We start from the raw sequence: 26,734 nt of genomic DNA on the forward strand, positions 1-26,734 counted from the left end.
GTACGTGTCCTTTTAATTATTCAATAATAGAAGCATTCATTATTTCAATGTGCGTATGAACAAAATATGAAACAAAAATATGTTCTGCAATCTATGAAACATGAAGTAGCCTATAATAGTGTTTACATCCTAAAAAATAGGTCATCATGTGCTACAGAGTTAAGATAAGCACGTGTAAAATTTGCATAGATACACAAACTCACAAACAGAATCAGAAAATTGTCCTTCGCCTTTTAGACACACTTGACACCGATAACTGTTACTTCTTACTCAAACATAAAACACACACCAGAAAATAAAATATGTTTGACCCAAAAAACTATTTCAACTTCTCTCCACTTCTCTTTTATAGCTGAATAATTGTGTGCCACGAGTAGTAGATGTTAGTCATTAGGGTTACATATGCTTTTACATACCTACAAATTACCAGATCCTTACAAAACAGTAAGCCGTAAGCCGTTAGCTGTAAGTCTTACAGTAGGAGTAGGTAGGTGTGTGCGTATGAACGTACTAAAACACAGAAATGGCTGGAGATATGTTTGAATTTCTGTTTGCATAATGAGCAATAGACAAATTGAATACTGACACCTAAAACTGAAGGAGAAGACGAAAAATATAATTAACAGGTGGGCGTATATAACACTATTCACCTGGCAATAGTTTGCTGATATCCTTTGTAAGTATTATATTAATTATATCAATTTATTCTTACCACAAATTATTACAAATTTTATCAATTTATAATATTTAATCGTAACAAATAAGGCAATCTATTCATAATTTGCCATATTAATATTCATATTTTTTGAACAAATTTTTAAGTTGATTAGTTTCGTTTTTCAAATTTTAATTTTCGATATTTGAACAAATAATGAAATTCTGTGCACTCTTCAAAGTTCAATTTCGACTTAATTAGTGAAAGCATTTAACTAAATTATGTCAAAATTGAGGAAATTATAAGCACGGTTTAAACTAGTTGCTGTTTATTCAGTTGCATTTTGTATTCAGTGCCCGATGCTAACATAAAATATTGTAAAACATATTTATATTTTCATATTTCATATTTTATTTCATAAATCAATAAAATTTTGATTGACAGCATAATAGTTGTACAGAACCGTTCCAAACAGCAACTTACACATTTGCTCATGATTATTGGATACTCGATAAAATCCACTTTCATATGCGTCCAATGAATATTCCATAAAGCTTGGTCAGCTTCATTATGTATTCATATGAACAATAACCGCACGCAGCATTGAAAATATTTTCCCTGGCATGCATTTAACGCACAAGTGTGGATGGAAGCGAACATAAACGAACATTCATTCAAAATATACAAGCACAGATATTTTCATAAATAGATGTATTTTTATGCACATAAAAACTAAATTTTATATAAAATTTCTACAAAAAAAATACTCGTACTATAAAATTCACAAAATGGAACAAGAGCAACGCTGGGCCTCACAGCAATCGATACTTATCCTCACAGTTCATGCTGTGTTCGTTATAAGATATCTATTACATTTCATTGAATTTCCATTGTTATTACTGATAGGAATTCATGAGGGGAATTATTGAAACGGCAAACATGAAATTAGATAGATAGCCTAGTCCTTTCAATAGTGCGTCAGCGTATAAGTTTATGTTTCAGAATAAAAGTAATTTTTTTTTCTATATTACAACTTAAAGTTGATCTCTTCAGTTACGAACAAAATTTAATATGTTTTGAAATTTTGAAGAAAATATAAATAATTAGATTCCATAAAGTATAGCAATAACAGAGAGATCTACACTATCTCTTCCAGAAAGAGATAGCCGTCTGTAGCATCATAAATAAAATCAGATCTATAACTGATGCATACAATATAAAATTTTCTAAATAAACTTACTTCTTTATTCAAGATTTATACAATGAAATTAATTCAACTTAATAATAATACTGTCAAAGTCGAACAGAAAGTTCTTTTTTTTAATCGTCTTGAAAAGATTGGGTCTCAGTCATTATCAGAACTGATAATTGCTTTATCAAAGTATAATAAATTTATACCTCACCTCACTATAAGCGCACTAAAATATAAGCAAAATTGTGCATCACAGCACCATACTCATAAACGTACTTCAATATATGCAAACTACTTATAAATAAGGGGCCGAGAAAAAGCATACGATTTTAGATTTCTCGACATAAAGAAGTGGGGTGGTAATGATAATGCTAAAAAACTCGTTAAGTTTGAAACGTAATTATCACTAAACAATAGAATTTACATCAATACGTCATGCATTATATTCGTTAACTGAAAACTCAAAAATCTAATTGCATATAATATCTATAAGGTGCTTTCGAAAAATATCGAAAATCTTTGGTAGCTTCTTCTTCTTCATTGTTCTTCACAATGAACAGATGGCACGTACTTTCTGTAAGGTTTTATTTTTTATGACGACCAAAATTTTCGTACAAGAAGGATTCAACATGCTAACTCGTCTCCACTCAGATGTAATCAGTGTATAATCTGATCTGTGAGCACATTTTTTTATTCTTCCTTTAGTTGTCACTTTGGCAACAAAGTTATTGACTCTATTCTACCTTTTTAATGACTCATAAGTACCTTGTATAAGACTTCCGATATTTATCGGCGTATTAATATTGCACTTTTCATTTTAAAATAATGTCAAAAAATATCTGTAAGTTAACAAAAACTATCTGTAGCCCCTCTAACAAAAAACTCTCGGAACAGTACTCACATTTTTCAATAGCACTGTAAAATTATGTTTGGTGTACTAAAAGAATGTTGTCTTGTATATCCTATTCTCCCTAGATGGACTTTGTGGAAGAAGACAATAGTGCCTAAATAATTACAAATAAAATTAACTTTGGAACATGTATTACTTATGTACTCAGTTTTGTAAAAGTTATGGATGAAACATTTTATATGAGCCAGTGTAATATTCTGGAGAGTATATCTAACAAAGATGACACCACCGTTCTTAAATTTAAGGTAAAAGCATTTATTCTCTTGTAATCATCGTGAGAACCAAGCTTAATTGGTGACATGTTGAGACTATCTCTAACTATTGCACTTTTCTATATAATGAACATGTCTAAAAGTATCATCTAAACATATATGAAAAAGCACAAAGAAGCTGGCAGGTATTTGGATTCTTATGTCTGCCATCTTAGAACCAATAAATTCAAACTATCTTACTAAAAAATATATCAGAAAAAGTAATGTTGCTGTGCTATTGTATAACTATTTTGTTGATTATTAGCACGTGTATAATTATTTCAAAAGAATATATTGTTATCTGAGGAATATTACTCATGAACTTATCTTGTATTTAAAAAGCAGTTTTGCTTTACGCTATGGCATTGATTTTAAGTTATTGTTATTTTACTGAGTAATTGGTTTCAGACGAAAATTTCTAATGGGCTTACATTTTCCTGGAACTCCATAAGAGTTTTATCTTCTTCCGTATTTTGTTATGACATTGATTTCAAGTTGTTCTTATTCAACTAAATAATTTCTTCTTTTTTTTGTGTCTTAAATAATCTTTTAGATGTTGTTTTCCCATTATGTAAAATCTCATTAGTAGTGCTCTGCTTCTATATAATTTTTTTAAGTCTATGTGAATCAGTTAAGTCTATGCAAATAAATTTTATTTTATATATAACATTTTATATTCGTAAAGAATTATGTATGTCTACACCACAACATAATACAGTACTAACAGTGAAGCATCTCATAGATGCTTCATCAAAGAGTTCTTCGTGAAAATTCTTGTTTAACTCCACTTGCATAATAAATTAAACCGCCAATTCAAATATAGAGTCCTTGCAGTATATACAATTCCTTTCATTATAAATTTTCAAAATTCAGACTACAATCGTTAAGTGCAATTGCCGGAAATATATATTTCCACAAACTCTAGTACATCAACGCGCAATTGTCAACCTGCTGATTTGCTAATTTTAATTGAAATGTTTTTGCTTTTACAAAAAAAAAAAAATCAATTTGACTATCAAGTAAGGCGGGAAAAGTAAAAATTGGCACAAGATATAGTGCCTTTGTGCGCTTTATTTGAACAAGCAGACGCATTCACAAAGCAATGTTTGTGGCATGAATTCTACTCCTTACTTCACATATAGGCACGAAATTACATGATGGAACGTGCACTCGTATGAGCCCACATGCTTTTAGAAAATTTTTTATAGAAAATTTGTGAAAAAATTGTTGCATTTTAACTGGGATAAGCTGCATGCAGACAAGTTCCTTTGCTCAGATGAACCAGTGAATCGTTTTCATATTTTTATAATTTTTATAATAAATTGCATACTTCTAGGCTGTGCAAGGCTCAGCATGTGTGTGTGTGTATGTGTGTGTACGTACGTGCGTTGTGCATATGTGCTCTGTAGTAGCATCCTTTGTAACGAGTGAGCGGCACATAATTGACTTGCACACTCACATTTTGTTGCACTGCTTGCTTCTCATCGTTGCAGGCGAAAAATTACACAACACATTCTGGCAATGCATCAGTTTGACATTTGTTGAAATTGCTTTCATTTCTTTATTTGCCATGACGTTGCATTCGTGTGTGTGTGTGTATGTGTGCGTCTGTGTATGTTTGCTTGCGTCTGTTGTGTTATGGCAAATGCGGAAATAGTTGCAGTGTCAAGCTTTGTACTGTGTGCTGTGTACTGTGTGCTGTGTACTGTGTACTGTGTACTATGTTCTGTGTAATATGTGTAGTCGTGCAGTATTTGCGGTTGTTGTACAATAATTTTTAATATATTTTTGCTTTATGTGTGCTTTCAATTTCGCTTGCAATGCTTTTTGCTAACAAATAATTTAATATTCCGCTGACTTCATTGAAACGTTTTCAGATTCCTTTGAATTTGGTTTTGTTATTCCATTTGTGTGTTCCCATTTGTTACTGAAAATTACTACAAAAGACTTAAGCCATACGAATTTCTCTAGATTCAAAATCAAATAAAACTATTTATTGGAACTCCACGCTCGTATCTGTTTATAAAGCTCATTTTATAAAAATACATACATACATTATTTTTAATCAAACACATTTGCCAACAAAAAACTGTGACATACTTTCAGAATGCAATATACTTTAATTCAGACATATATTACACATCATACAAGTGTACCATAGTTGGAAATTTTATCATTATACATATGTAACTACAACTATGTTGTAATGTATGTCATTGGATGAGTTCGTTTCTATTTACATACTTACTTAGTTATCAATTTAAAATGTAGCATGCAAAAATTTTAATAGCAAATCAAATAATGAAAAATGTGCTAAATTGTGTTGAGCATAAATAAAATTTATTTGCTTTGCTTTTATTTCCAATAAATTTCCCAGAACATTATTTAAGCACGTCCAGCAAATAGAGTTTGAAAGGATATTTGCTTCATTTGTGCTTAAGTGTATACGAGCACACACATCCTTGTACATACATGAAAAGCAAATAAACAAAATGCACAACACATGTGCACTTGTGAAAGCACACAAAATGCTACACAAAACTGCACAGAAATTTGAACACTTATTTAAATTCTTAAATATGATTGCCTTAAATGATGGCAGTGCGCCAGTTACCGGAGGAAGCTGGCACTGACGTGCAACGAGTCGGGTTGGTGACAAGGCGCAAAAGTGGGTTAACCACACTCATAAGGTAAATGCATTTATCTTAAACGCTGCACTTGTTAGGATGTTTGCAGGAAAATTATACCAAAAATATTTGAGCATTTCAAACAAATTAATCTTTTATTAAATTTATACTTATGTATATATATGTGTGTGTATATATAAATATATATGTATATATAAATATATATATATGTATATAAATATATATATGTATATACAAATATATACGTATATATAAATATATATTAATAAAAAAAAACAAATATGTATATACGTATATATATATTTATATGTCTATATATACGTGTATACATAAATACATATTTATCTGAATATTTTAAAATAAGGATAAGTTAATAAGGACTAAAGTGATTTTAAACAAATTGTGGTTTCACTGTCATAAAGTATAATTTGGAAAAAAAAATTTAAAGGAGAAGTAATAAAACCGTTACAAATAAAATAATAAAAATACATAATAAAATAATAACAAAAAAGTAATAGAAATATAATAAAAAATTAATAAAAAAATTAATAAAAAAATTAATAAAAAATGTAGTAAAAAATAAAATAAATAATAATAAAATGATACATAAAATCAAAACAATAATAAGAAATTGGTTGCTTTTAATAGAAAATATAGTTGAGATGAATTTGCTCTATGATTTATAAAAAAAAACATAATAAAAAATTTAATCAAAGAAGAAAAATAAATTTCTTTTCAATCGATTTTTATTCAATAAAATGAGAAAAAAGAAAATTCAGTTGTAGATTTAGTTTATAAAATTGTCAAAATAAAAAAATTTTTGCAATAGAAAATCTTTTGATGCCAATGTTTACTCATTTATTATCAAGTTGTGCATAAGTTTAGCGGCAATGTTATAAAATCGGTTTAAATGGAGCTAAGAAACGGAATATCTACAGTAAAATAGGAAAGCAATTCTGACTGATGTGAAGTGCTAGGATGAATAAAGAATATGATTTTCAAATGCACATAAAAAAATCACAAGATGTAGATGATGTATCCTTTTCAATAACAATATAATAAGTTAGCAAAGAGTGACAGAATGGGATGTGAGGATCTTAAGAACTAAGCAAGAACACTACAGAAATGAGAAAACTTCTGTTCTATTTAAATGAAAGCAAGGTGATATTAAAGTTATTGATCTAAAAGGTTAGAGATGTTAGACTGTAAAAATAAAACACAACCTAGTTGAATAAATATTGACTTATACTTTTAATTGACGACAAAATTATGGGAATATTATGTATTTTTTAACTTTTACATTGCTTTGAATAAATGTATTTATAGTACATTCATCCGCAGGCAGTGTTTTTACTGAAAATGTCGAGTGCACCGAATATGAGGTATATTTATAATAGTCTAGCGGCAATTAAAGACTTTCTCTTTGGTTCTGAATTTCAAATGGATGTAAATAGTCAAAAATATTCTCCATAAGCAGAAGGACAGACACATTGTGTTGGTATTTAAATATTGCGGATTTCACAGTATGCTGACAGATGACTTGCTAGATAATATATTACCAATAAAAATTTTAACGATAAGACTATACTTGAAGTAAGCAGCACTTTTACCTTAAACAAACTAGTCTTTAAAAATGTAGTATATGAACTAATAAACCACAGGTGAGAATATATATCCATTCTTCATTCTTTTATAGAGGTGTCAACGGGTTATGATTTGATAGGCAAAAAAGCTGCTATACTTACTTTTGTAGAAGCTGTTGTGATAATGAGAAGACGGAAACGATTTAATATCACGATTTAATAAATATTAGGAACGATTAATTGACGTTAGTAAATTGAAAATGGTATAATGCACATGAATTGAATGTATTTCTTGAATAAGTTAAGAATGATCTAAGTTCCTAAATATCTAAAAAAACAAAATATGGTTGGAGTGGTAGTTTATAGCATTAAAAACGCAACCAAACCGAAACGATTCAGATGAAAAGATAATAAAAATAATATGAAAATATTTACGATATTAAAACAGTTCTTTAATTTTACTAGTAAGTCACCTAATTATTTTTATGCTTGCAGTAACAGAAAAATTTCTTTAAATATAATATTTTTTTGGGAGCAAAGAGATCACACCTTAAAAATAAAAAATTATAGACAAGTCAAGTTCTTCCAACGCATCTCAGCTGCTATGAAAACGAAAAAAAACTGGTATTTGTACCCAAGACAAGTGAATGAAGTAACATCGAATGAGTCAATGGGAGAGCGAGTATAATAAGTTTGTAAATATTTTTTTTGCATTTGATTTTATGACTTTTCAAAATTAATCTAATGCAATAATTCTTTCAAGTTTGTTGCACTGCACAGGTTACCACACAAATTACATCACATGTTGTAATTTTGTGTTTTATAGGCACTTAATAAAATTTATTTGCTTCAGTCCCACACTAGTCCGAAACTACTCTGCTTCTAACCTACGTGCACATGCAAAAATTGTAATTTGTATTGATAAGATTGTCGAAGTTAAGTTTATTTATAGCGAAATGTGAAAATAAATCTGCATGAGCTTCACAATGAGCTTCAGAGTAATGCCACTACAAGTACTGAAAGTCATTCCCAGACTAAAAAGGCATAATTCATTGCAATTCACATCAGTCGATGTACTACAGGTACTACATAAATGGCGCTTTGCAAATAATACTACATGGAATTTAAATAAGATCTTTCTGGATTTATGTATTTAAGTTTTATTACCTTTGAGGTGAGACTATAGCTTCAAAGTGATTTTAATTATAAGAGAATAACTTGTCTTATACAAGAAAAAGACTTTAAATATTTCCAACATATAAAGTGATATAAAGACTTTTTTTTTTATTAGAATATTTTATTTATTAAAATATAGCAAAGAAAAAAACAAGAAAATTTATATGATTAATATTTATTATTCAATTAAAAGTAATTAAAGCAGTTTTTTATTATTATTAATCAATCAAGTTTTTTTTTATTATAGAAAAAAATAGAGTGAATGCGGTTAATTCAAAAGTTCAAGTTCAAGTTCAAGTTTACTTACATGTTTTGCTCGCTGAAGTTGATTTAATCAAACTTGATTAAAACTTTTTAACCAGTTCACCCACGCAATGCATGAAATATTGCACTATTGCTTCAAAAATTTGTCATTAATTAAAAAACCAATCAATTTGAAATAATATTCAGAAAAATTAAATTTAATTTAAAAGAAGCTATTGTATTAGTTCATATCTATGTGTGAATGACAAAACAAAATTTAATTAAATAATATAAATTATTTTACTATTATTATTTTTTTGGGTGTATTTATACAACTTTTATATTAAGTGTAATATTTAAGTGTAATATAAATAAGTGTAATATAAAGAAAATAGTATTATTTTAACAAAATAATTAAAGTAAATGGAAATAGCTGTAAGATTAAACTAACATTTTGTATAAAAAGTATCCGGAATTTATAATTTGGTGAACATGCTGTAAAAACACAGTTTTCTATATATTAGTTTACTATATATTATATTAGTTTTTCTTATATTAGATGGATTTAAAATTTTTTAGTGTTGTTTGATAGCACAAAGCTGCCGTTGTATAAAAAGTTTTGACAAAAAACTCTTTAAATGTACTCAACCAAGCACCTCACTTGATTGATTTAGTTTTTTATTTTCTGTTTCTGCGAAAATGACCTTTTCAAGGAAAGTGTTTTAAGTCGATTATAATCGTAAAAGAAAGTTTTACAGAACTTCCAAATCTTCTGTATCTTCTATATCTTTTACATCTATATCTTCTAAATATCTAACTTCTATAATAACTAAAATACTTTTGCCTGTATTTGAAGTTATTAATAAGTTCAAATCTAATTAGATTAATAATTAGTGCTTTTAAATCTTCTGTATTTTTAATGTCTAAATCTTTTGATTACCTGACTTGATTAGTATATTTCAACACCTAAATCGGTATTTGAAGTCATAAGTTCAAATCTTGTAATTAGATTTGTAATTAGATTTTTCAAATCTGCTGTATCGTCTATATCTTTTATATTTAAATTTTCTAAATATCCAACTTGATCAGTAAATTTAAATACTTTTGCCTGTATTTAAAGTTATTAATAAGTTTAAATTTTATAATTACATTAATAATTAGAGCTTTCAAATCTTCTGTATCTTCTATATCTTTTACATCTAAATCATTTCAATATCTAATATGATCAGTATATTTAAGCAAATAAGTTGGTATTTGAAGTTATTAATAACTTCAAATTTTATAATATGATTTATAATTAGAGCTTTCAAATCTTTTCTATATCTTAATTTTTTGAACATCTAACTTGAGAAGTATATCTAAAAATTAGTGGAGTGATTAATATGCCCAAATACCCACATAAAAGAGTATAACTGCTGACTGTATTGAGATAATCCCAAAACCAAACAACAATAAGTCTGATATACTAATAATTTAATAAAGAGGTTTTTTCGAACGGTAGTGAACTACAACAACAAAATTTTTTATTTTTTTATTTTATATATCTATCAACAGTGGTCTTGGAAATAATTCTTGTATTTAATTATTCGTAAATAATTATTTTTTGAGACTGCAATAATTTAATAATAATTTAATGGAATATTAATTAAGGAATTAATTTTTATTTTAAATTAAAAATTTATATTACTATGAAATCTCTTATAATGAATAAATATTTACATATATATCTCACTGTGATAAACATATTTTGCGAGTGTAAATTTAATCTTTAATTCCACATTTCGAAAGCGAAAAGATTGCAAAGAATTTTATCTGACGGGATTTTGCAAATTTCTGACGAACCTGATAACTTTTGCATTTCTCGGGTAAATATTTACGTGCAGCGTTTTTATCTTTAAACCAGAGCAGCAGTCGAGCAAATACGTCACTTTAACTGCTTTTTAATTTTTAAAAACTAAAAATGATCATTTTAGAGAAGTTGCACTGGCAGTAGAAATAAATTTGCTTATTTAATGAATTTCATTTCATGTATTCCCAGCACGTCCGAAGCGTATTTGTCGTACTTCACGTACAAAAAATAACAAGACTTTGACTTTTTTCTCGACAAAATTTTTCTAATTCTTTTAAAAAGTGCATTCTCTTAAATTAAATATTCAAATGTATAGTTATTTCGATATAAAATAGAATAAACTATTTAACTGGTGTCACATAAAAATTTAAATTTATTTAAAATTAAATGTTATTTTAAAAATGTTGCATACATTTTAAAAAAATATTGAAAAAAATTTTTTGGGAAGCAGTGAAATGCTCTAATAATTTCCTTTTATAATTACGAGCAAATAAAAAAGATAACATTTTGTGCAAAAAAAAAAATAAAAATAAAATAAATAAAGAAAATGTTGCAAATCATAGTTCTGTGCTCTATGAACAATTTATTTTGTCACATTTTGCTTCCAAAAAAAAAAATGCATTGCAGTTGAAATAACAACTTCACATCCGTTTTCCGTTCTGCACAATTCCACTGAATAATAATATTCCGTTTGCAAGGATTTGTTGTTATATTTCCAGAGTTTTTATTTTGTTGCCAACATTTGTTATCTTGATTTGATTATATATCTTTTATATTTTTATGTTATTTTTTTATTGATTTTATTTTTTACTCGCTCACATTAACAGTAGCATAAACTAAGTTGCAGAGTTTTGAATATTATATACATATACATATATATAATTTATATATGAATTATATAACAGAAAAAAAAACAATTCTTACGAGCCCTCTTATACACATCAGGAACTACATTCACATTTATTTTATTTTAGATATATCTACTAGAAACTAACTCATGTGATGTACGATTTGAAAAGTCCCAGCGTTACTAGAACATTATTCTCTGTAAGTTGTTAGCACTGCTCTTTGTCACCATGGATGGTTTGAGCTAACTAACTCATCTGATATATGATTTGAAAAGTCCCAGCACTACTAGTACATATATTCTCTGTAAGTTGTTTACACTGCACTGTGTCACCATGGATGGTTTAGCTAACTAATTCATCTAATATACGATTTGAAAAGTCCCAGCACTATTAGAACACAAATTCTCTATAAGTTGATAGCACTGCACTGCGTCACCATAGATGGTTTAGCTAACTAATTCATCTAATATACGATTTGAAAAGTCCCAGCACTATTAGAACACACATTCTCTATAAGTTGGTAGCACTGCACTGCGTCACCATAGATGATTTGAGCACTAAATGTTGCCTCGTTTATTTATATCAGTTTTTTTTGCCATAATGCTTTCGAGTGTTCTGCGATGGATGAAATATACATTTCGTAAAAGGACTTATTGAATTTGATCGACTAAACACCATTTTCACCTGATATACCCACGATTATCTATTTTCTGTGATCAAGGCTTAATTTACATGTTCGAGAAAAACATGTTGAGTTGACTGTGATCATAAAACAAAGCTAAACAAAGGGCAAAAGTAGTTGAAGTCCTACTGTAATGAGTCTATTGAAAGCGTATTATGGATGAGGTGAAGCGCTGACATAGTTGTATGACAGTTGATGGGGCCCCGTTTGAAAGTGACTATTTATATAATTGATTGATATTATCTCTTGTGTCACTTACATATATGTACCTATGTATGTATTTTACTTATAAATTTAACTTATACTATTTATATGTCTATATTAGTATTTAAAATTTGGATAGCGTTGTTGTCTGATTCGAAAGGTGAACCCATTTACAATGATTTTTTTCCAAAATTTGTAAGTATGTATTTACAATTATAATTTTTGCTTTTATTATAAATGGAGAAGTAGTTGCTTTATAGTATATTAGTTAAGTTTCATGACATATACATTTTTTAATACTGTTATATATTTTTTATTAAAAGTCTTATTTATAAAACACCGTGGGTATAGGTCGATTACCATGAAAATAGTTATAGAGCCATAACAGTGATAAAGCTGCAGTTAACAGATAACTGGAGGTTTGGATACAAAAATAGACAAATTCAGATTTCTTTTATGTACTCATGAGGATCAGCTTTGATGTTTTTAGTTTTTTTAATATTACTTTAAAAACTTTTGTATTCAAATATATATATAAACTTTCTTTATATATACGCTTAAGATGATCTAGAAGGTAAATCGAAATATTCATGAGAATTGTTTAAAATAAAAATAAATAAAAATGCATTTTAACGTTAGTTATGACGGTAGTGACTCTTTTGCTTAATAGAAATTATTGCATACAGTAGAATGGTTTCGAACAGCAGTGAACTACAACAACAAAATTATTTAAATATTTTTGTTGGCACAGTTCACTATTGTTCGAAACTTCTCTATAAAAAAAAATTGAAAAAATATGTTATAAAACTGATTATATTTAATTTTAATTTTGTCGTTCATAAATAATCAAAAGTCCTTTAAAATATTATTTTTTTTTTTTGATATAAATAAAAATTAAAAAATATTTTTGATTTAAAAATATTTTGTTTTTAAGCAAATAATTAATATATTTATTTTATATTAAATAATTTTAAATATTTAATATAATTATGTGATCAAATTTTTCATGTATTTATATGATAATATATACAATTTAAATAGAAGAGAGATTAATAATACTAATTTATTACTTTTTATAAAATATAGCTGACTATATAGCTGCATCGGGTATTGACAAACACTAATCATCAGTAACCTGGAAAAAGATAGTTTTTTTTAATTAAATTGATCATGTTATAATCAAGACTAAAATACAAGTATTAAGATAACTCTGTTCTATTTTAACAGAGTTAAGTTTTACACAACTTTGGAAAATGTTCTGTAGAGTACTGCGAGGCTAAAATATCTATTCTGTCGTAAGTGATCCTAATTCAACAGATACTATTCCACTTGTCGGCCTTGCCAAATTTTATTTTTAAATTATTTCATTAGGTTTTTCGTTGATACTCACAAATTCAATTTTGAACTAATTTTTAGTACTTACCAACAATCGAATTTCTTTGAGTAATTTTTACATTTTAAATCTTTAAGATTAACTTCAATTAACCACTAAAAATAAATAATAAAACCAAGAATTTAGAAAAATTTTAAATCATAATCTCACACTATATCCATTCAACATATTTTCATCTCACCTCTAGAGCTTAATCATGTAAGGATGCACTTAACATATGAACAATAAAAGCAAGATAACCTTAAAGTAATCTTTTGGAATTTTATATCTCCATGTGTATCTTGCACATGGCAAGATACAACTCAAAAGAGGATTTACCATTAAATCTTTTTAGGTAGAGATTAAATTATGGACAAAGCCATTTGTAGTACTCCAATGCAGTTCCAATGCAGCAATGTTCATTCAAATTTCTAAATAATTGTGTTTGTAAAACAACAAAGACGGGCAGATCTATGTGGAACATTGCTTTTCCCTTTGATTCGTGCTGAATTGCTGGAAACCGATGAACAATTTCAATGGTTGGATAAGTGATTGCACACAGCACCTCCATTCGCTCCAGTGCTTCAATGTGTTTAAATGGAAGTGTGCCGCACTTACCCCTGCACTTTTGATGTGGCATATTCACTTGGTTACGTTGCTTCTAAAAATGTAAAATTTTTTTTATAAAATTTTAAGTGGCTGTGAGGTTCCACTTTCGCCGCACACTTCAAAGGTATCAGAAAAAGAATGTTTAATGGGCAACACATGTTAGAATGATGCGTACTGATGCACCATTCTAGCACTTCCATTCAGTAAAATATATTTTTAAAATTCAATCAATTTAAAATTTATTGTTTTAAGTATTTGAATTCGTCTGTTTGCATACGGTATTTCCTAGCAGTTGTGTTTCAATAAAATTGATTTAAGCCCAATAAAATGTATTTTGTTGTTTTCAAAAGTACAAGAAAACAAATTAAATTTTATATATTTTACGATTTGAAATTTATATTTGGCTTAAATTATTTTTATTGATAAATCTTTCCACTTTTACAGTATTAAAATAAAAGCAGATAAAAATATTTTAAGTATTTTGAAATCATATATATTCCTTTATGTATTTTGTATTGAACTCAAATTTTTATTGTAATAAAAAAACATTCATTGGTTTGATGATTACAATTATCAAAACATATTGTTTTATTGATTTTACGTCAAAGATGTGATGGTATTGTATCAACACTTTGATAAGAAAAGAGTCCCTAACCTTCATTTCAGTACGCTATAAAATTGAGGAAGTTAAAGTACAGTGACAATGTATTAGTTTATTTTAGGATACCGGAAATAAGAGATTTGTGAGGTCAGTTCAGATTATTAATATATTTCTGATTGCATGATTCTTCTGTATTGTTTTGTTATAAGACAATTTTTTAAAGTACGAGTATTTAAGTGTTGGTTTATCGTCAGCTATATTTCACAGTATAGCTTAGAAAAGTTTCATCATCAAACATAACATAAAATACCTCCAATTACGACTAATACGAATAGTTTTATAAAGAATATTTAAAAATTAATTCGCAAACAGAAATAACAGATGCAACTTATACATCATAGTAGTAGTGATTTGTATATCTTAGGTTAGGTTAGTTTGAGAGAGGACACGTATTAACACATGTGATACATGTTTCATTGGTAGACATCTATTAGGAAGCCCTTAAAGTTGGGAAGATGGAATAGATTAACAGTTTATTTTTAAACATCTTATTTGTTAACAATAAGGAAGTTGTGATGCCCACAAATTTGGAAAAATGAAGTACTTAAACTATTATTATTTTTAATAATCGCATTTGGTGTTTCAGTTGAAGTTAATAAGATGTGATAAGATAGTAATAGTAAAGTCTTTCTTTCTAGGTCAGCGAAGAAATGATATTCTACGCATAGTCCCAACTGGGCACAAGTTAATTCAATTGCATACTACCACACTATAAACAACTTGAGAATTTTTGTTGTTCTTGTTAGACTAATAGTTCACTACCAGATAATCTGCAGACTTTGTGTCTATATGGCAGAGACAAAAATCTTCGAGCATTTTTTACATATCTGCTTTGGTTTTTCGAGAATTTAGTGAAATTTCTTGATTTCCTAATATTCTAAAGAGTGTTCCAAAAATAGCAAGTATAAACATATTTAGAAGAGAAAGGTTCCTCAAACATAGCAAATATTTAAATAAGTATTGAGTAACATTCTACAGAATGTTACACAGATAGAAATAAAGAACATACATACATTAAGAAGATTCGAGAAACATACCAAATAGTTAAATAAAAACCAGGAGATTAATATATATCATTTGGTCCCAATATGGAGCGTTTTACAGAAGTGGACTTCATCTGGAAAACCAAATGGTTTAACAAGGTTTACACAGGTTAGCAAATCACCTCTCCCAGCAAAATTTTTGAGGACATCACAATGGGCAATATATGCCTTCGAGTGGAAGTGCTGACAACGGTCAGCATGCGCCTTCCGAGCCTAACCTAACCTACAGAAATGGACATGTGTAGAAAATGAAGAACCGTCAAACATAGCAAATATTCAAGTAAGTACTAAGTAATTGTTACTAAGTATTATCTTTTTGTCTATCTTTGTGACGTACAACAGAATGTCACAAAGATAGACAGAATAGATAGATGTGGACTTGGAAAGTTCACGGACACCCAAACAGTAAAGTAAGTACCAGCAGAGTAAGTAGCTTAAGATTTTAACAGAAGTGGATTTGCCACCAGCTGTACATACCTAACAAAAAAATTATATTTTTTCTTCAATTAACATTGTTTAATGGGCTAATATTTTTTTACGGATAAAGAGCTGAGTACTCTGAAATCTACAACAGCTGTACCTCTATAGATGAAGAGCGCAGTGTTAAGCAAATTCTATATTTCTGTCCACCTTTTTGTAAAGTTACGTTAATCAGACTCTGTAACTTTTAGCAGACTGTTGCTTAGATATCGCATATGAACATATATAGATTAAGGATACAAAAGAGATACGTCAAATGGTAATCTTTTAGTAAGTATGAAGGGATAACCTAAAGGACCTCAGTGGACCTCAGAATAGACAACCCAGATAGCTTCCTTCAATAAAAAGTAAACATTTTTATAAATACCTACTTCATATATATTAAGTGTATTGTCGTTAAGGAAATATTTTTATTGTATATTTCATACATATTAAATTCATATTTTCATATTATCCAACATATTTAATGCATTAATTTATTGACAGCGTTTCAATAAGACAATTTTTCCATAATTAAAGTATTTATCTGATACAAACAGGTTCATTACCTCGGAAGCTTTTGTATTATTTTATTTATCGCCAATCAAATAATTTATATCTGTATTTTATAAGGATTCTTACTTTCAGTATATAATGACACTGAATAATAAATAATGTAATTTAACTAAAATTATTACGGACAAGTAAGCAATTTTCATATCCTGTCACACAAATTATTCAACCCCAATAGTTCTTGCATATGTTAAATATAGTAAATAATTGATTATGTTTTTAAACACATTTACATATGTTAACTAATTACGATTTAATCCCTTAAATTTGTTGTAAATTTTTGCCACTTATTTCGTTAATCACCTGCACAACCGAACTATGCATGTGAAGCGAATAAAGCTAACATTTTCATTCACCGCAAGCACTTTATATATGAATTGATTAATTAGTCCGCATATACGATGCGAGATACTTATTTACAAGAATGTATACACAAAAGAAATATATACCTACAAGTGTAAGTCGAAATTGGAGGTATCTTAATTAATAGAAGAATGTATATTGTGTGTGTGGATACCTTCGTATATGAGCTGGTTTATCCTGGGAAGTATATGAAATGTGCGCTGAAGGATATGAGTATTAACATTTGCCACACTGAAGATTTCAGTAGCAGTTAACATAAGCAAAAATGTTGTCGCTAATTGAATTAGAAACTTAATTTAGCTATTTTAATGCGAGATTACATTATCACACACAATATATATGTATATGTATACGTGTACATGAAGGTGAATAATGGCTAACATGAGAATTCCGGCATGTTTTATCTCAGCACTGCATAGAGAAAATTTTGTACCAGAGTACAACGGTGTGCCTGTCATTGTAAATTGAATCGAAACCATTTCAACAATAGCCCAAATGTGTGGTGATAAGAGTTACACATATATACCAGGTTAAGTAAGTATTATTCCATATGGGTGTGTATGCAAATGTCCTACGCAGTTGTGGATAGATTTTACAAATTACCATCGAGTCAGGCTACCTCAGATACGTATGCATTCCGTTATAGATTTTGAAAAAATTTTATAAGAGACGTCTTTAAGCATTTTATAAAGAATTTGAGCTTGAAATATATCAAGGTTGAGAAAGATAAAAGACTTATAGTTTTTATATCCAAATTAACATATAATTGTTATTACTATTTTAAATAAGTTGAATAAGTTGTCTATTTACTTTATTGATATTTAGCGATGACTTTAAAGAAAAATAAATTTAAGCACCCTTCATACCGATATCTATAGGCTGATATATTTCAAATATAAATTTAAACATCCCACATACCGATATATATACGCTGAAATATTTTTTTAGAATTTATATAGCAAATACTACTTCGCCTTAGACTCTCAAATAACTGTATTTCATGCAATTTCTAAATTTAGATGAAAAGAATTCGACCACGTCGAAATTAGTCTATGAATGCAAATGTAGGTAAACCATGTAGGTAGACACCCAGTTTAACGTTCCAATGGGTTTAATCGTTATATCAGGAAATAAAATTGAGAATTAACTCTGTCGTAGCCAACATAGTTCTGCCTCAATTCAGTGGAGAAATATTGCTTTTCTTGTGACTTTTTGTCACAGGCACTGTAGACTCATACTTGTTCGATCACTGGTCACAACTTGCGCCAAATGCTTCCTTCATTTTAATCTGACAACAGCCTATTTTTTTGAAGGATGGTGATAGCATAGATGATTTCTTATGCTTCTGTTCAGCTCTCTCAAGACTGAGACTTGAAGTACTAGAGTCCGACCTCTTTTGTTTTAACTGCACTGACAACAGCTTATGTCTATTTTTGTTTAAGCATGATTACAGCACGCAACATTTTCTTTGCTTCTGTGTAGCTCTCTTAATACTCAGACTAGAAGTACTAGGGTCCCATTTAGTAGCTCGATTATCAAATTCTTTTCTTCTCCAAATCCTTTCCGCGTCGATCTTAACCTATGCCAGTGAACCGTGGATTTCGAAAAACAGTGATATGAGAACATTGAATGCTTTTGAAGAATATATGACCTAGTAAATGAAAATGGAAGTAGAAGATGATGTTTCAATATAAATTAAGAAGTATGATTAAAAAGTGAATATATTCTAATAATAATACAGATCGTTAGGAACAACTACAAATATGTACATTGCTTGCGTTGCTTTAAGTGAAAGATGGTGTCAACAGTAATGCAACGGAAAGAAATTACAGGATGTTTGCGAATGAGTAAGATTGGTTGGAAACAAATTCTGATACATGTTCAGAATGAGGGTTATGCAGGCAAATATAATGATGATGAAATCACGATAAAACTTTTTGCGTGGTTGTAATTTGTTTCTGTATAAAGTCTTTTGAAGATATGAGCGGTTGAATAAATAAACAATTTGGTGGAACCCCTTTAGCTGCAAGTTAACTAATGTGCAAGTTGTACTTTGTTGAAATTTGTTAACTTTAATATTGCTATAAATCCGTAGATCTGTGATTCGTTACGTGATCTCAATCATTCCAAACTACTTGCCTACATATCTTCAGTTTTTACAATACTTTGTTATAAGCATTTTCTCATGCTGTTTTTAAAGTCTTTTGTCTAAATGCAGTATTTGATAGAATGCAATCGTACTTGTTATAATGCACATGTGCAATTCTGACTCACAATAGATAAAAATAGATATTTTCTCATTAAAATACTTTGTTGGATTTTTTTGACAACATAACATTTAATTATGTGACTTCACAGACCATTTCATGTCATAACTCCAAATCATTTAGTTGATTTAGTTTATGTTAGTGAAGGTTCTTGTCATCTTTGTACACAAAATAGTCTTGTAATGTAAACATGAAGAACATTTTTGACACATTTTCCGTGCGGTTTCTTGCAACTGTTGCAAGTGCATTTGCAACATAATTTAACGTTGAGTTAAAAACTAGCAAATATAAATTTATTTCCTTAGCAAATCTATTGTGACAACCGAGTAATATCCTTTCAAATTAATAATATCTTGGCAGAGATTCATTACAGTTGAAATCCTTGTGCTTTGGCGCAGGAAATTATTTATTTATTCTTTACATTTCCACACAGAAACTGGCGGTACATAACCACCGACAATGTCGGTTATGTGCGTCCAGTTGTGCTTAATTAAAGTTTTGATGACAACACAAATGCAAGGAGTTGAATGTTTTTGTTCAAAACAAAACAATACACTGAGAAATAAAAAACTAAACAAATAAATAAAATAAAATAAAAAATGCTATAGAAAGTAAATAAAAAATATTATTTTAAAGTTAGCTTAGCGCACATGGATGCCATCCATGTACGTGGCGGTAAGAGCATTGCAACAGCAAGTCTGGATGCACACTGAATGCCATGGAAGTGCATTCAGTCTGTGCTGTTGCATGTACTGTAATTTGAAACAAAAGGACACACAATGACGGCAAATCGGAATTATTACTGTAGCTGTGCGTCGACTATATCGTTCTGTAGTAATAAAAGGATGCAGCAAGTAGTAAATTGAAACAGAGATGTAGTAAAAAAATAATGACGAGGGTATAGCTCCATCAACTTTATTCTACTGCTAATATAATGGTTGATTGGTTGCAATGGCAGGTCAGCTGATATTTTTTGACTTAATCACAATTAGGAATAAAACACCATTTTACTACCACATTCCCTAACAGAAACCCTAAGATATAACATAGCAAAAACTAAATACATGTCATCGAATTTTGATTTAATTGATTTTTTTTCCTTACCGATGAACTGTCAAAAAGTACTTCCCTAGAAGCCTATTTCTTGTGAAAGCCACAGCTAAACATTCACATAAACAAAGCTCAATTACTTCATTTTCTTGTGTTTCCACAACTTCTACAATGAATAAAAAAAGGAACGTGCAGTTTCTCTGCAAGGGTTTTCTTATAGTGTGACCAGAAAGATCTGCAGTAAGTCTTGATGAGTTCTCAAGATCTAGTCTTGTTATATGTGACTTATGTTAACCGGGAACTTACACATAACATAAACGTCTTCCAGAGGTAAGTAGTTCTTAGGAAAACACAAAGCAGTACTCCGAGGAATACAACTAAGGAAGCATTAAGGCTTGCCAAATCGTTCGTTTTTTCATTCCCTTCATTATTCCTATGCCCACTAATCCAAATGATAGTGACATCAGCTGGATTTAGATCGCCAACCGTCTCTCTACATTTTTTCAAGGGCTTTCATTGTCGCTTGTCGGTCTTTCAAAAAGGCAGGCTATATCTGTTCTTGCTGTGACTTGTAATTTGCCGACACATCTCTTTAATCACTAAAACTTCTGCCTGAAAAACCGTGGCTTAACTAAATCACCTAAGGGAGTGATTTATCTGTGCAAATGGAATGAAAAAAACTTTTAGTTGCTTAAACTTAGGTTCTCCGAAGATGCACTAACTCGGAAAAGACTCAACTCAACAACTCTACAATCCATTGATACATTATCAACATAATTGTATAGTACTCTATACTCCTCATATATTGACACCACATTATATCAAGCATCCTTCTGGAGAGAACCTCTACTACTCCACTGTATCATGCAATTTTTCAATTGCGTTGTTTTTTTCTTTGTGGCATATAGAAGAGTTTGTCGGTGTTGAAATGAAATTTTTCGTTAATGGTTGTGAGGTGTAACATATTTGTGCATCTGCTCGCTATTCACTACATCTTCACAAACTACACTAAAGCACCTATCAAAATATACGAGAATAAGTTTGTTGTACATGAAAAACTTGTGTCATTGTTTCAGTTGCGAGCTGTGTGCGTAATATTTCAGCGAAATAGTTGCAATGTATCTTTTGTGACAGCAAATTGCATTACTTACAATCTTACAATGGGAGAGGCGGATCTATTGATAATGTGTGAGTCACTTAGTTAATGAAGCACGTCTTCGAATTGTTTTAATTACACTTTGCACTGCTACTACATTATCATTGCCGCATAATTGCATCAGAAAATGAAGTCAATAACCTAAGAATGATTAAACAAAACAATTGAGATACTTTGCAGTCTATATTTTTTTGTGTAAATAATTCAAAAACTCTTGCCAGAGAACGTGCTTTATCTAGTCAGTTACTTATGTTAAGTTAGTTAATAACAAGATTGTTGACGTGTTTTTTATTTGTCAAATGTTGTTATTGTGGTGATGAGTTCATTTTATTGAAATTTTTATTTCAGATACGATGTTTTTTTAAATAATTACACTGAGAAAAATATATTTTAATTTTAATAATTTTTGCTAATTTTATATTAAGAAGAATGAAATCTGAAAAATTTTATTTTGATTGTGTTAAAAATGTAATGCTTTAAACTCTTATGTTGAGAATACTTGAGTTTTTGACTACAATAAATATAACTACTATAAACACTTTCATGATGCTAGCCACTAGCTTTGGCAATGCCAGCCACTTAATAACAACACAAAAGTAATTGCATCAATCATACGACATTTCGCTCAGTGTATTATTTTACACAACTTGGGTAAGATGTTGAGGTGACTTAGATAATAAATAAAGACATTAACTATAATATAATTATTGTAAAAAGATATATTCATATTTTTTGTTTTAATATTAAGATTTGTTTATTCAGTTAGAAATGTTATAAATATATTTTGAAAGACTATTGACGATAAAGCCAAAGACAAATATATTTAGTAGTAAAAATTTAATATAATTATTAGTTTTATACAATATCGATGTACAGGATCGTAGTCGCTTCGGTTACTATCAAATACTCTGCATCTGTTACATTTACCTGGAAATTATTTACATTTAATTGTGGTTAGTTAAATAGATTACATTAGATAAAGATTGAAATCTTCTATGAGAATTTATATAAGTTAGCTATATAAGTTATTTATATAAGTCATTGAAGGTGAAATGTAACAAACACGAAAAATTTTCATGTAGCTAGTATATCCATAGAATAATAACTGCTTCAGATATTACCAAATACTAAGCATCTCTTCTTTTTAATTTGAAATTTATTTTTTCTAAATTTTTTTCGGATACTATTAAATACGCAGTATCTATAATATTTGTTTTACCGTATTTGCACGTAATTGACTTGAGTTAAATAGACTGGATTTGTGCAGATAAAGTCTTTAAATGACCATCTATATATCATCTACATAAGTCTTTACAGATGAAGTGTAGTAAGGTTGAAAATTGCTTAAAAAAACTAACGTCTGTTATACTCAAGGAAGTAAGTAAGTAAGCATGATCATAGCATCATAGCTTTTTTGGATACTACCACATACTAACCACATGTTTAGTTAAATAGATTACCATTGATAAGAACAGAACTCTGCCAATATTCTGATCATATATACAACTATGACAAAGCTGATAGTCTGTTAAAAGTGCACTTAGAAAAATAATTTGGTTGATTTAACCAGATTTTAACTAAATCTCAGGAAAAAGTTTTCTTACTCGACGTATCAGGTTAGTTTAACCATACAACTTGTTGGTTTTCATATCTTCTTTACCACACGAATTAAAATTTCTCTAAGAATCAGGACAATTTAACTAGTATGTGGATAGAGCATACAGATTTTAATACAGATTTTCTTCTACATCTCCGCAAAACAGAGCGGTCTTTTTGGATGAAAAATATGCCAATTTCATCTTGTGTACAAAACATATAATTTAACAGCATGTGAAGATCCATCCATATTGACTTGAATAATTTGAGTATATTTAAAATCGCCTACCTCAGTCTTGTGTAAAATGAAGTAAATTTGGAAGATCAAGCGAGTGCATATAATATTTTAAAATGATTTATTTGAATTAAAGCTTGAGATAGTTGACACAATTTTGCAGTTCCCAGTTATTATTCAACCTCGACTTTTTAGTTCTTTAACATTACTATGCCGAAGTTGTCTATATACTTATAGATAAATAAGAGGGATATGTCCTTAAAATTATAAAGAAGAATATTTTTTTTAAGTCAACATTAAATATTAATTGCGGGTTACCAGTATTTATCTCTAATTTCAAATATTTTATAAAAAATGTTGTTTTTGAAAAGCTTAAAACCTATGATGCTTAAAAATGTGTGCTCGGTTAAGTCATAAATAATCACGTTAATTACTCTGGAAAAACTGGAAATTTTTGTGTTGATACCAGACAGGTTTATATATATATGCAAATACACAAATAAACATATTTGAAAAACACGCAAGTCTGAAGTTTAAGTTTCGCATTAGTTCTAATCAAATTTTTCTAATTATATACTTATTAGCTAAAATAGTTATGTGATTTCATTTTATTTTTTTTTTTTTGCATATATGCATCAAATTATAATTTTGATACTTAGATATATAGTATATCTATCTTAATTTGCTCAATAATTTTGAAACTACAGAAAGTTGACAATGAAACGTATTATATGTTAGATATGCATAACATATAATTATATATATCTGCTATTTAGATATATGTATATCTATCTGAATTTGATCAACAATCTTTAAATTTCAGGAATAGAAAGTTACCAATGAAACTTAGTATATATTAGATATATATGACATATATATCTATGATAGATATATATCTATCTAAATTTGATCAATAATTTTTAAATTACGGGAATAGAAAATTGCCAATAAAAATTGTTATTTTATTTATTTTATGTTTGATGTAATCTTAAAGATTTATTTACTGTACGAGAATTATACTTATAACACAGAAGTTTACAATCCATCCGTTAGATGAAGTATGTGGGTTTCGTTAAACATTTATATCTTTAAACTGTTACCTGTAACGCCTTAAATCTGAAGCTAAATAACTTGTATTCTACCTAAGGGGTACATATAATTTAGGTATATATATAAAGAAGATTATATTTTTAAAGAATTGATATATTTAAAATGAAAAATAGAGGACTCATAAAAAAAAAAGAAATAGAAAGAAAATGAGAAACGCGTCAATAGCAGATAGCAGTGATGTTTACTTAATATGCATTTGAAATTTTACTATCTGTTGACTTTATTAGCAATGCTGAGTGGATAAAAGTCCTTGACGCTATCAAACATCTTGTATTATTTGTTTTAAGTACAATGACTTCAGCATTTCACCCTAATTTCATAAAGGCACGTTGTCAGTGCCAGACAATACAATACAGAAATACAGAAAATACAAAATAGCTTTGCTTAGAAATCGAGTGTATATTGTGTGCAGTTGGAAAGGATACCGTATTCTATTCATTCCGTCTTTCTGCGGAATTAAAAGGAAGCCAGTCTGACACGCTATGCCACAAGCATTTAAAGCAGCCCCAATGCAAAATAACATTCCTGCTTCGAATTGAAAAAAGTAGAAATTAATAAAGAACAACATTCATTTCAAATTCAAATTCATAAATAAAACAATGGAACAGTTGTATTAAATGTGCATTGACATAGGTTAGGGATAGTATTGACAATTGAGAATACAAGATTTGTAAAATGTCTCTATATATAAAAATTAAAATATTACATTTAGGGTAATCAGTACGAACAGATTTGTTTAACTGCCAAGTCATTTAAATGATTTGAAGAAATGATTTAAAATGTTTATTTGTATTCGTTTGAAGAGATAATAAGTGTTCTTGAGGCTTAATTCTTATGTTTAATGATGAATATATTTTTTCAAAGTTATATTTTAATTGTTTAAAGACTACCAAATCTTTTTAAATAAAATTGTTGAAGTAACTTATGTGAAATTTTTTATTATATTTAATTGTTATTAATAAAACTAACCTAAATTCTAATTTATTGACGTAATTATTTATAATTTGAGTTTTAGCTTTATTATATTATATTTCAGAATGATATAATTTTCATTACTAGTTCAACAATTTTTCCATTTCCATAAATAATTTATTTTTATGCGACTCAAAGGACCACATTACTTACCATTAACTGATTCTTAATGGAATTTCGAATAGCCAGCCTCGGGGTTTTGTTTTGTTTTTGTTTTTCTACAGAGAAACTGTCAAAAATATTCACCCCAAAATTTTTGGTTGTTATTAGAATTTTGTGCGAGTTTTTGTATCTGAGCGTACACAATTCACCCTCCACATTTTGGGTTCTCTTGAAATTATTTGCTCTGTTCTCCTCTCAACAAGAAAATCAGCTGTCAAAATTATTGTATTTATTTGTGCAAACAAATTTGTTCAACTTCAGTCTAACACAAACATCCATTAACTTTTTTTAACTAAAATTTTTTTTTTGTTAATTCTATTATTATTATTTTTTGTGAATTTTTGTAGTTCACATAATCTTCTAAGACAAAGTGTTACACAATTTTTTGATTTAGAGACTGCATATTACACCGCACCCTTCCTTTTATTAATAAAGTAAATTTTTAATTTATTTTCTTTTTTTTAAATAAAAATACAAATATTTTTTGTGAATTTTTTACTACTGCTTTCTGTTTGGTTTGATTAAAATAGGTCATACGTTCTATTAAAATTAAGCAATTTTTATTTACTTTTTAAATTATAAGTAAAATCACTGAATTGCTTATACAAATTGATAGACTGTATTATTAAACGCCTAAAAGTATACATTATTTATAGCAACACTATTTGAAGTTTACACATTACAATTTCACTTTACAAGCTCTGCCGTTCAGAACGACATTCTCTCTGGCAGTCCACGAATGAACTGATTTCTTGTTTTGCATGCATTTACTCAGCACGTTTTGTTGTCGTTGCGAGTGGGAAGTGTTTCTGTTGGGCAATAAAAAAATAGTAGTAAACGAAAATGGCATGTAGATTATAAATAG

The 26,734-nt window shown here is 28.7% G+C and overlaps 1 protein-coding gene across 2 annotated transcripts in view; it reads right to left on the reverse strand.

The window, feature by feature from the left end:
* Nucleotides 1-26,167, reverse strand: part of LOC119680275 (gamma-1-syntrophin) — a 77,676-nt gene extending 51,509 nt beyond the window's left edge. For both annotated transcript variants that reach the window (XM_038093013.1, XM_038093012.1), the window contains exon 1: nt 25,861-26,167. The gene's annotated coding sequence lies outside the window, so the exon portion shown is untranslated. The remainder of the gene's footprint in view (nt 1-25,860) is intronic.
* Nucleotides 26,168-26,734: the final 567 nt, after the last annotated feature.

The sequence above is a fragment of the Teleopsis dalmanni genome, chromosome 2 (genome assembly GCF_002237135.1).
Source record: "Teleopsis dalmanni isolate 2A chromosome 2, ASM223713v2, whole genome shotgun sequence".
Classification (NCBI taxonomy): Eukaryota; Metazoa; Arthropoda; class Insecta; order Diptera; family Diopsidae; genus Teleopsis; species Teleopsis dalmanni.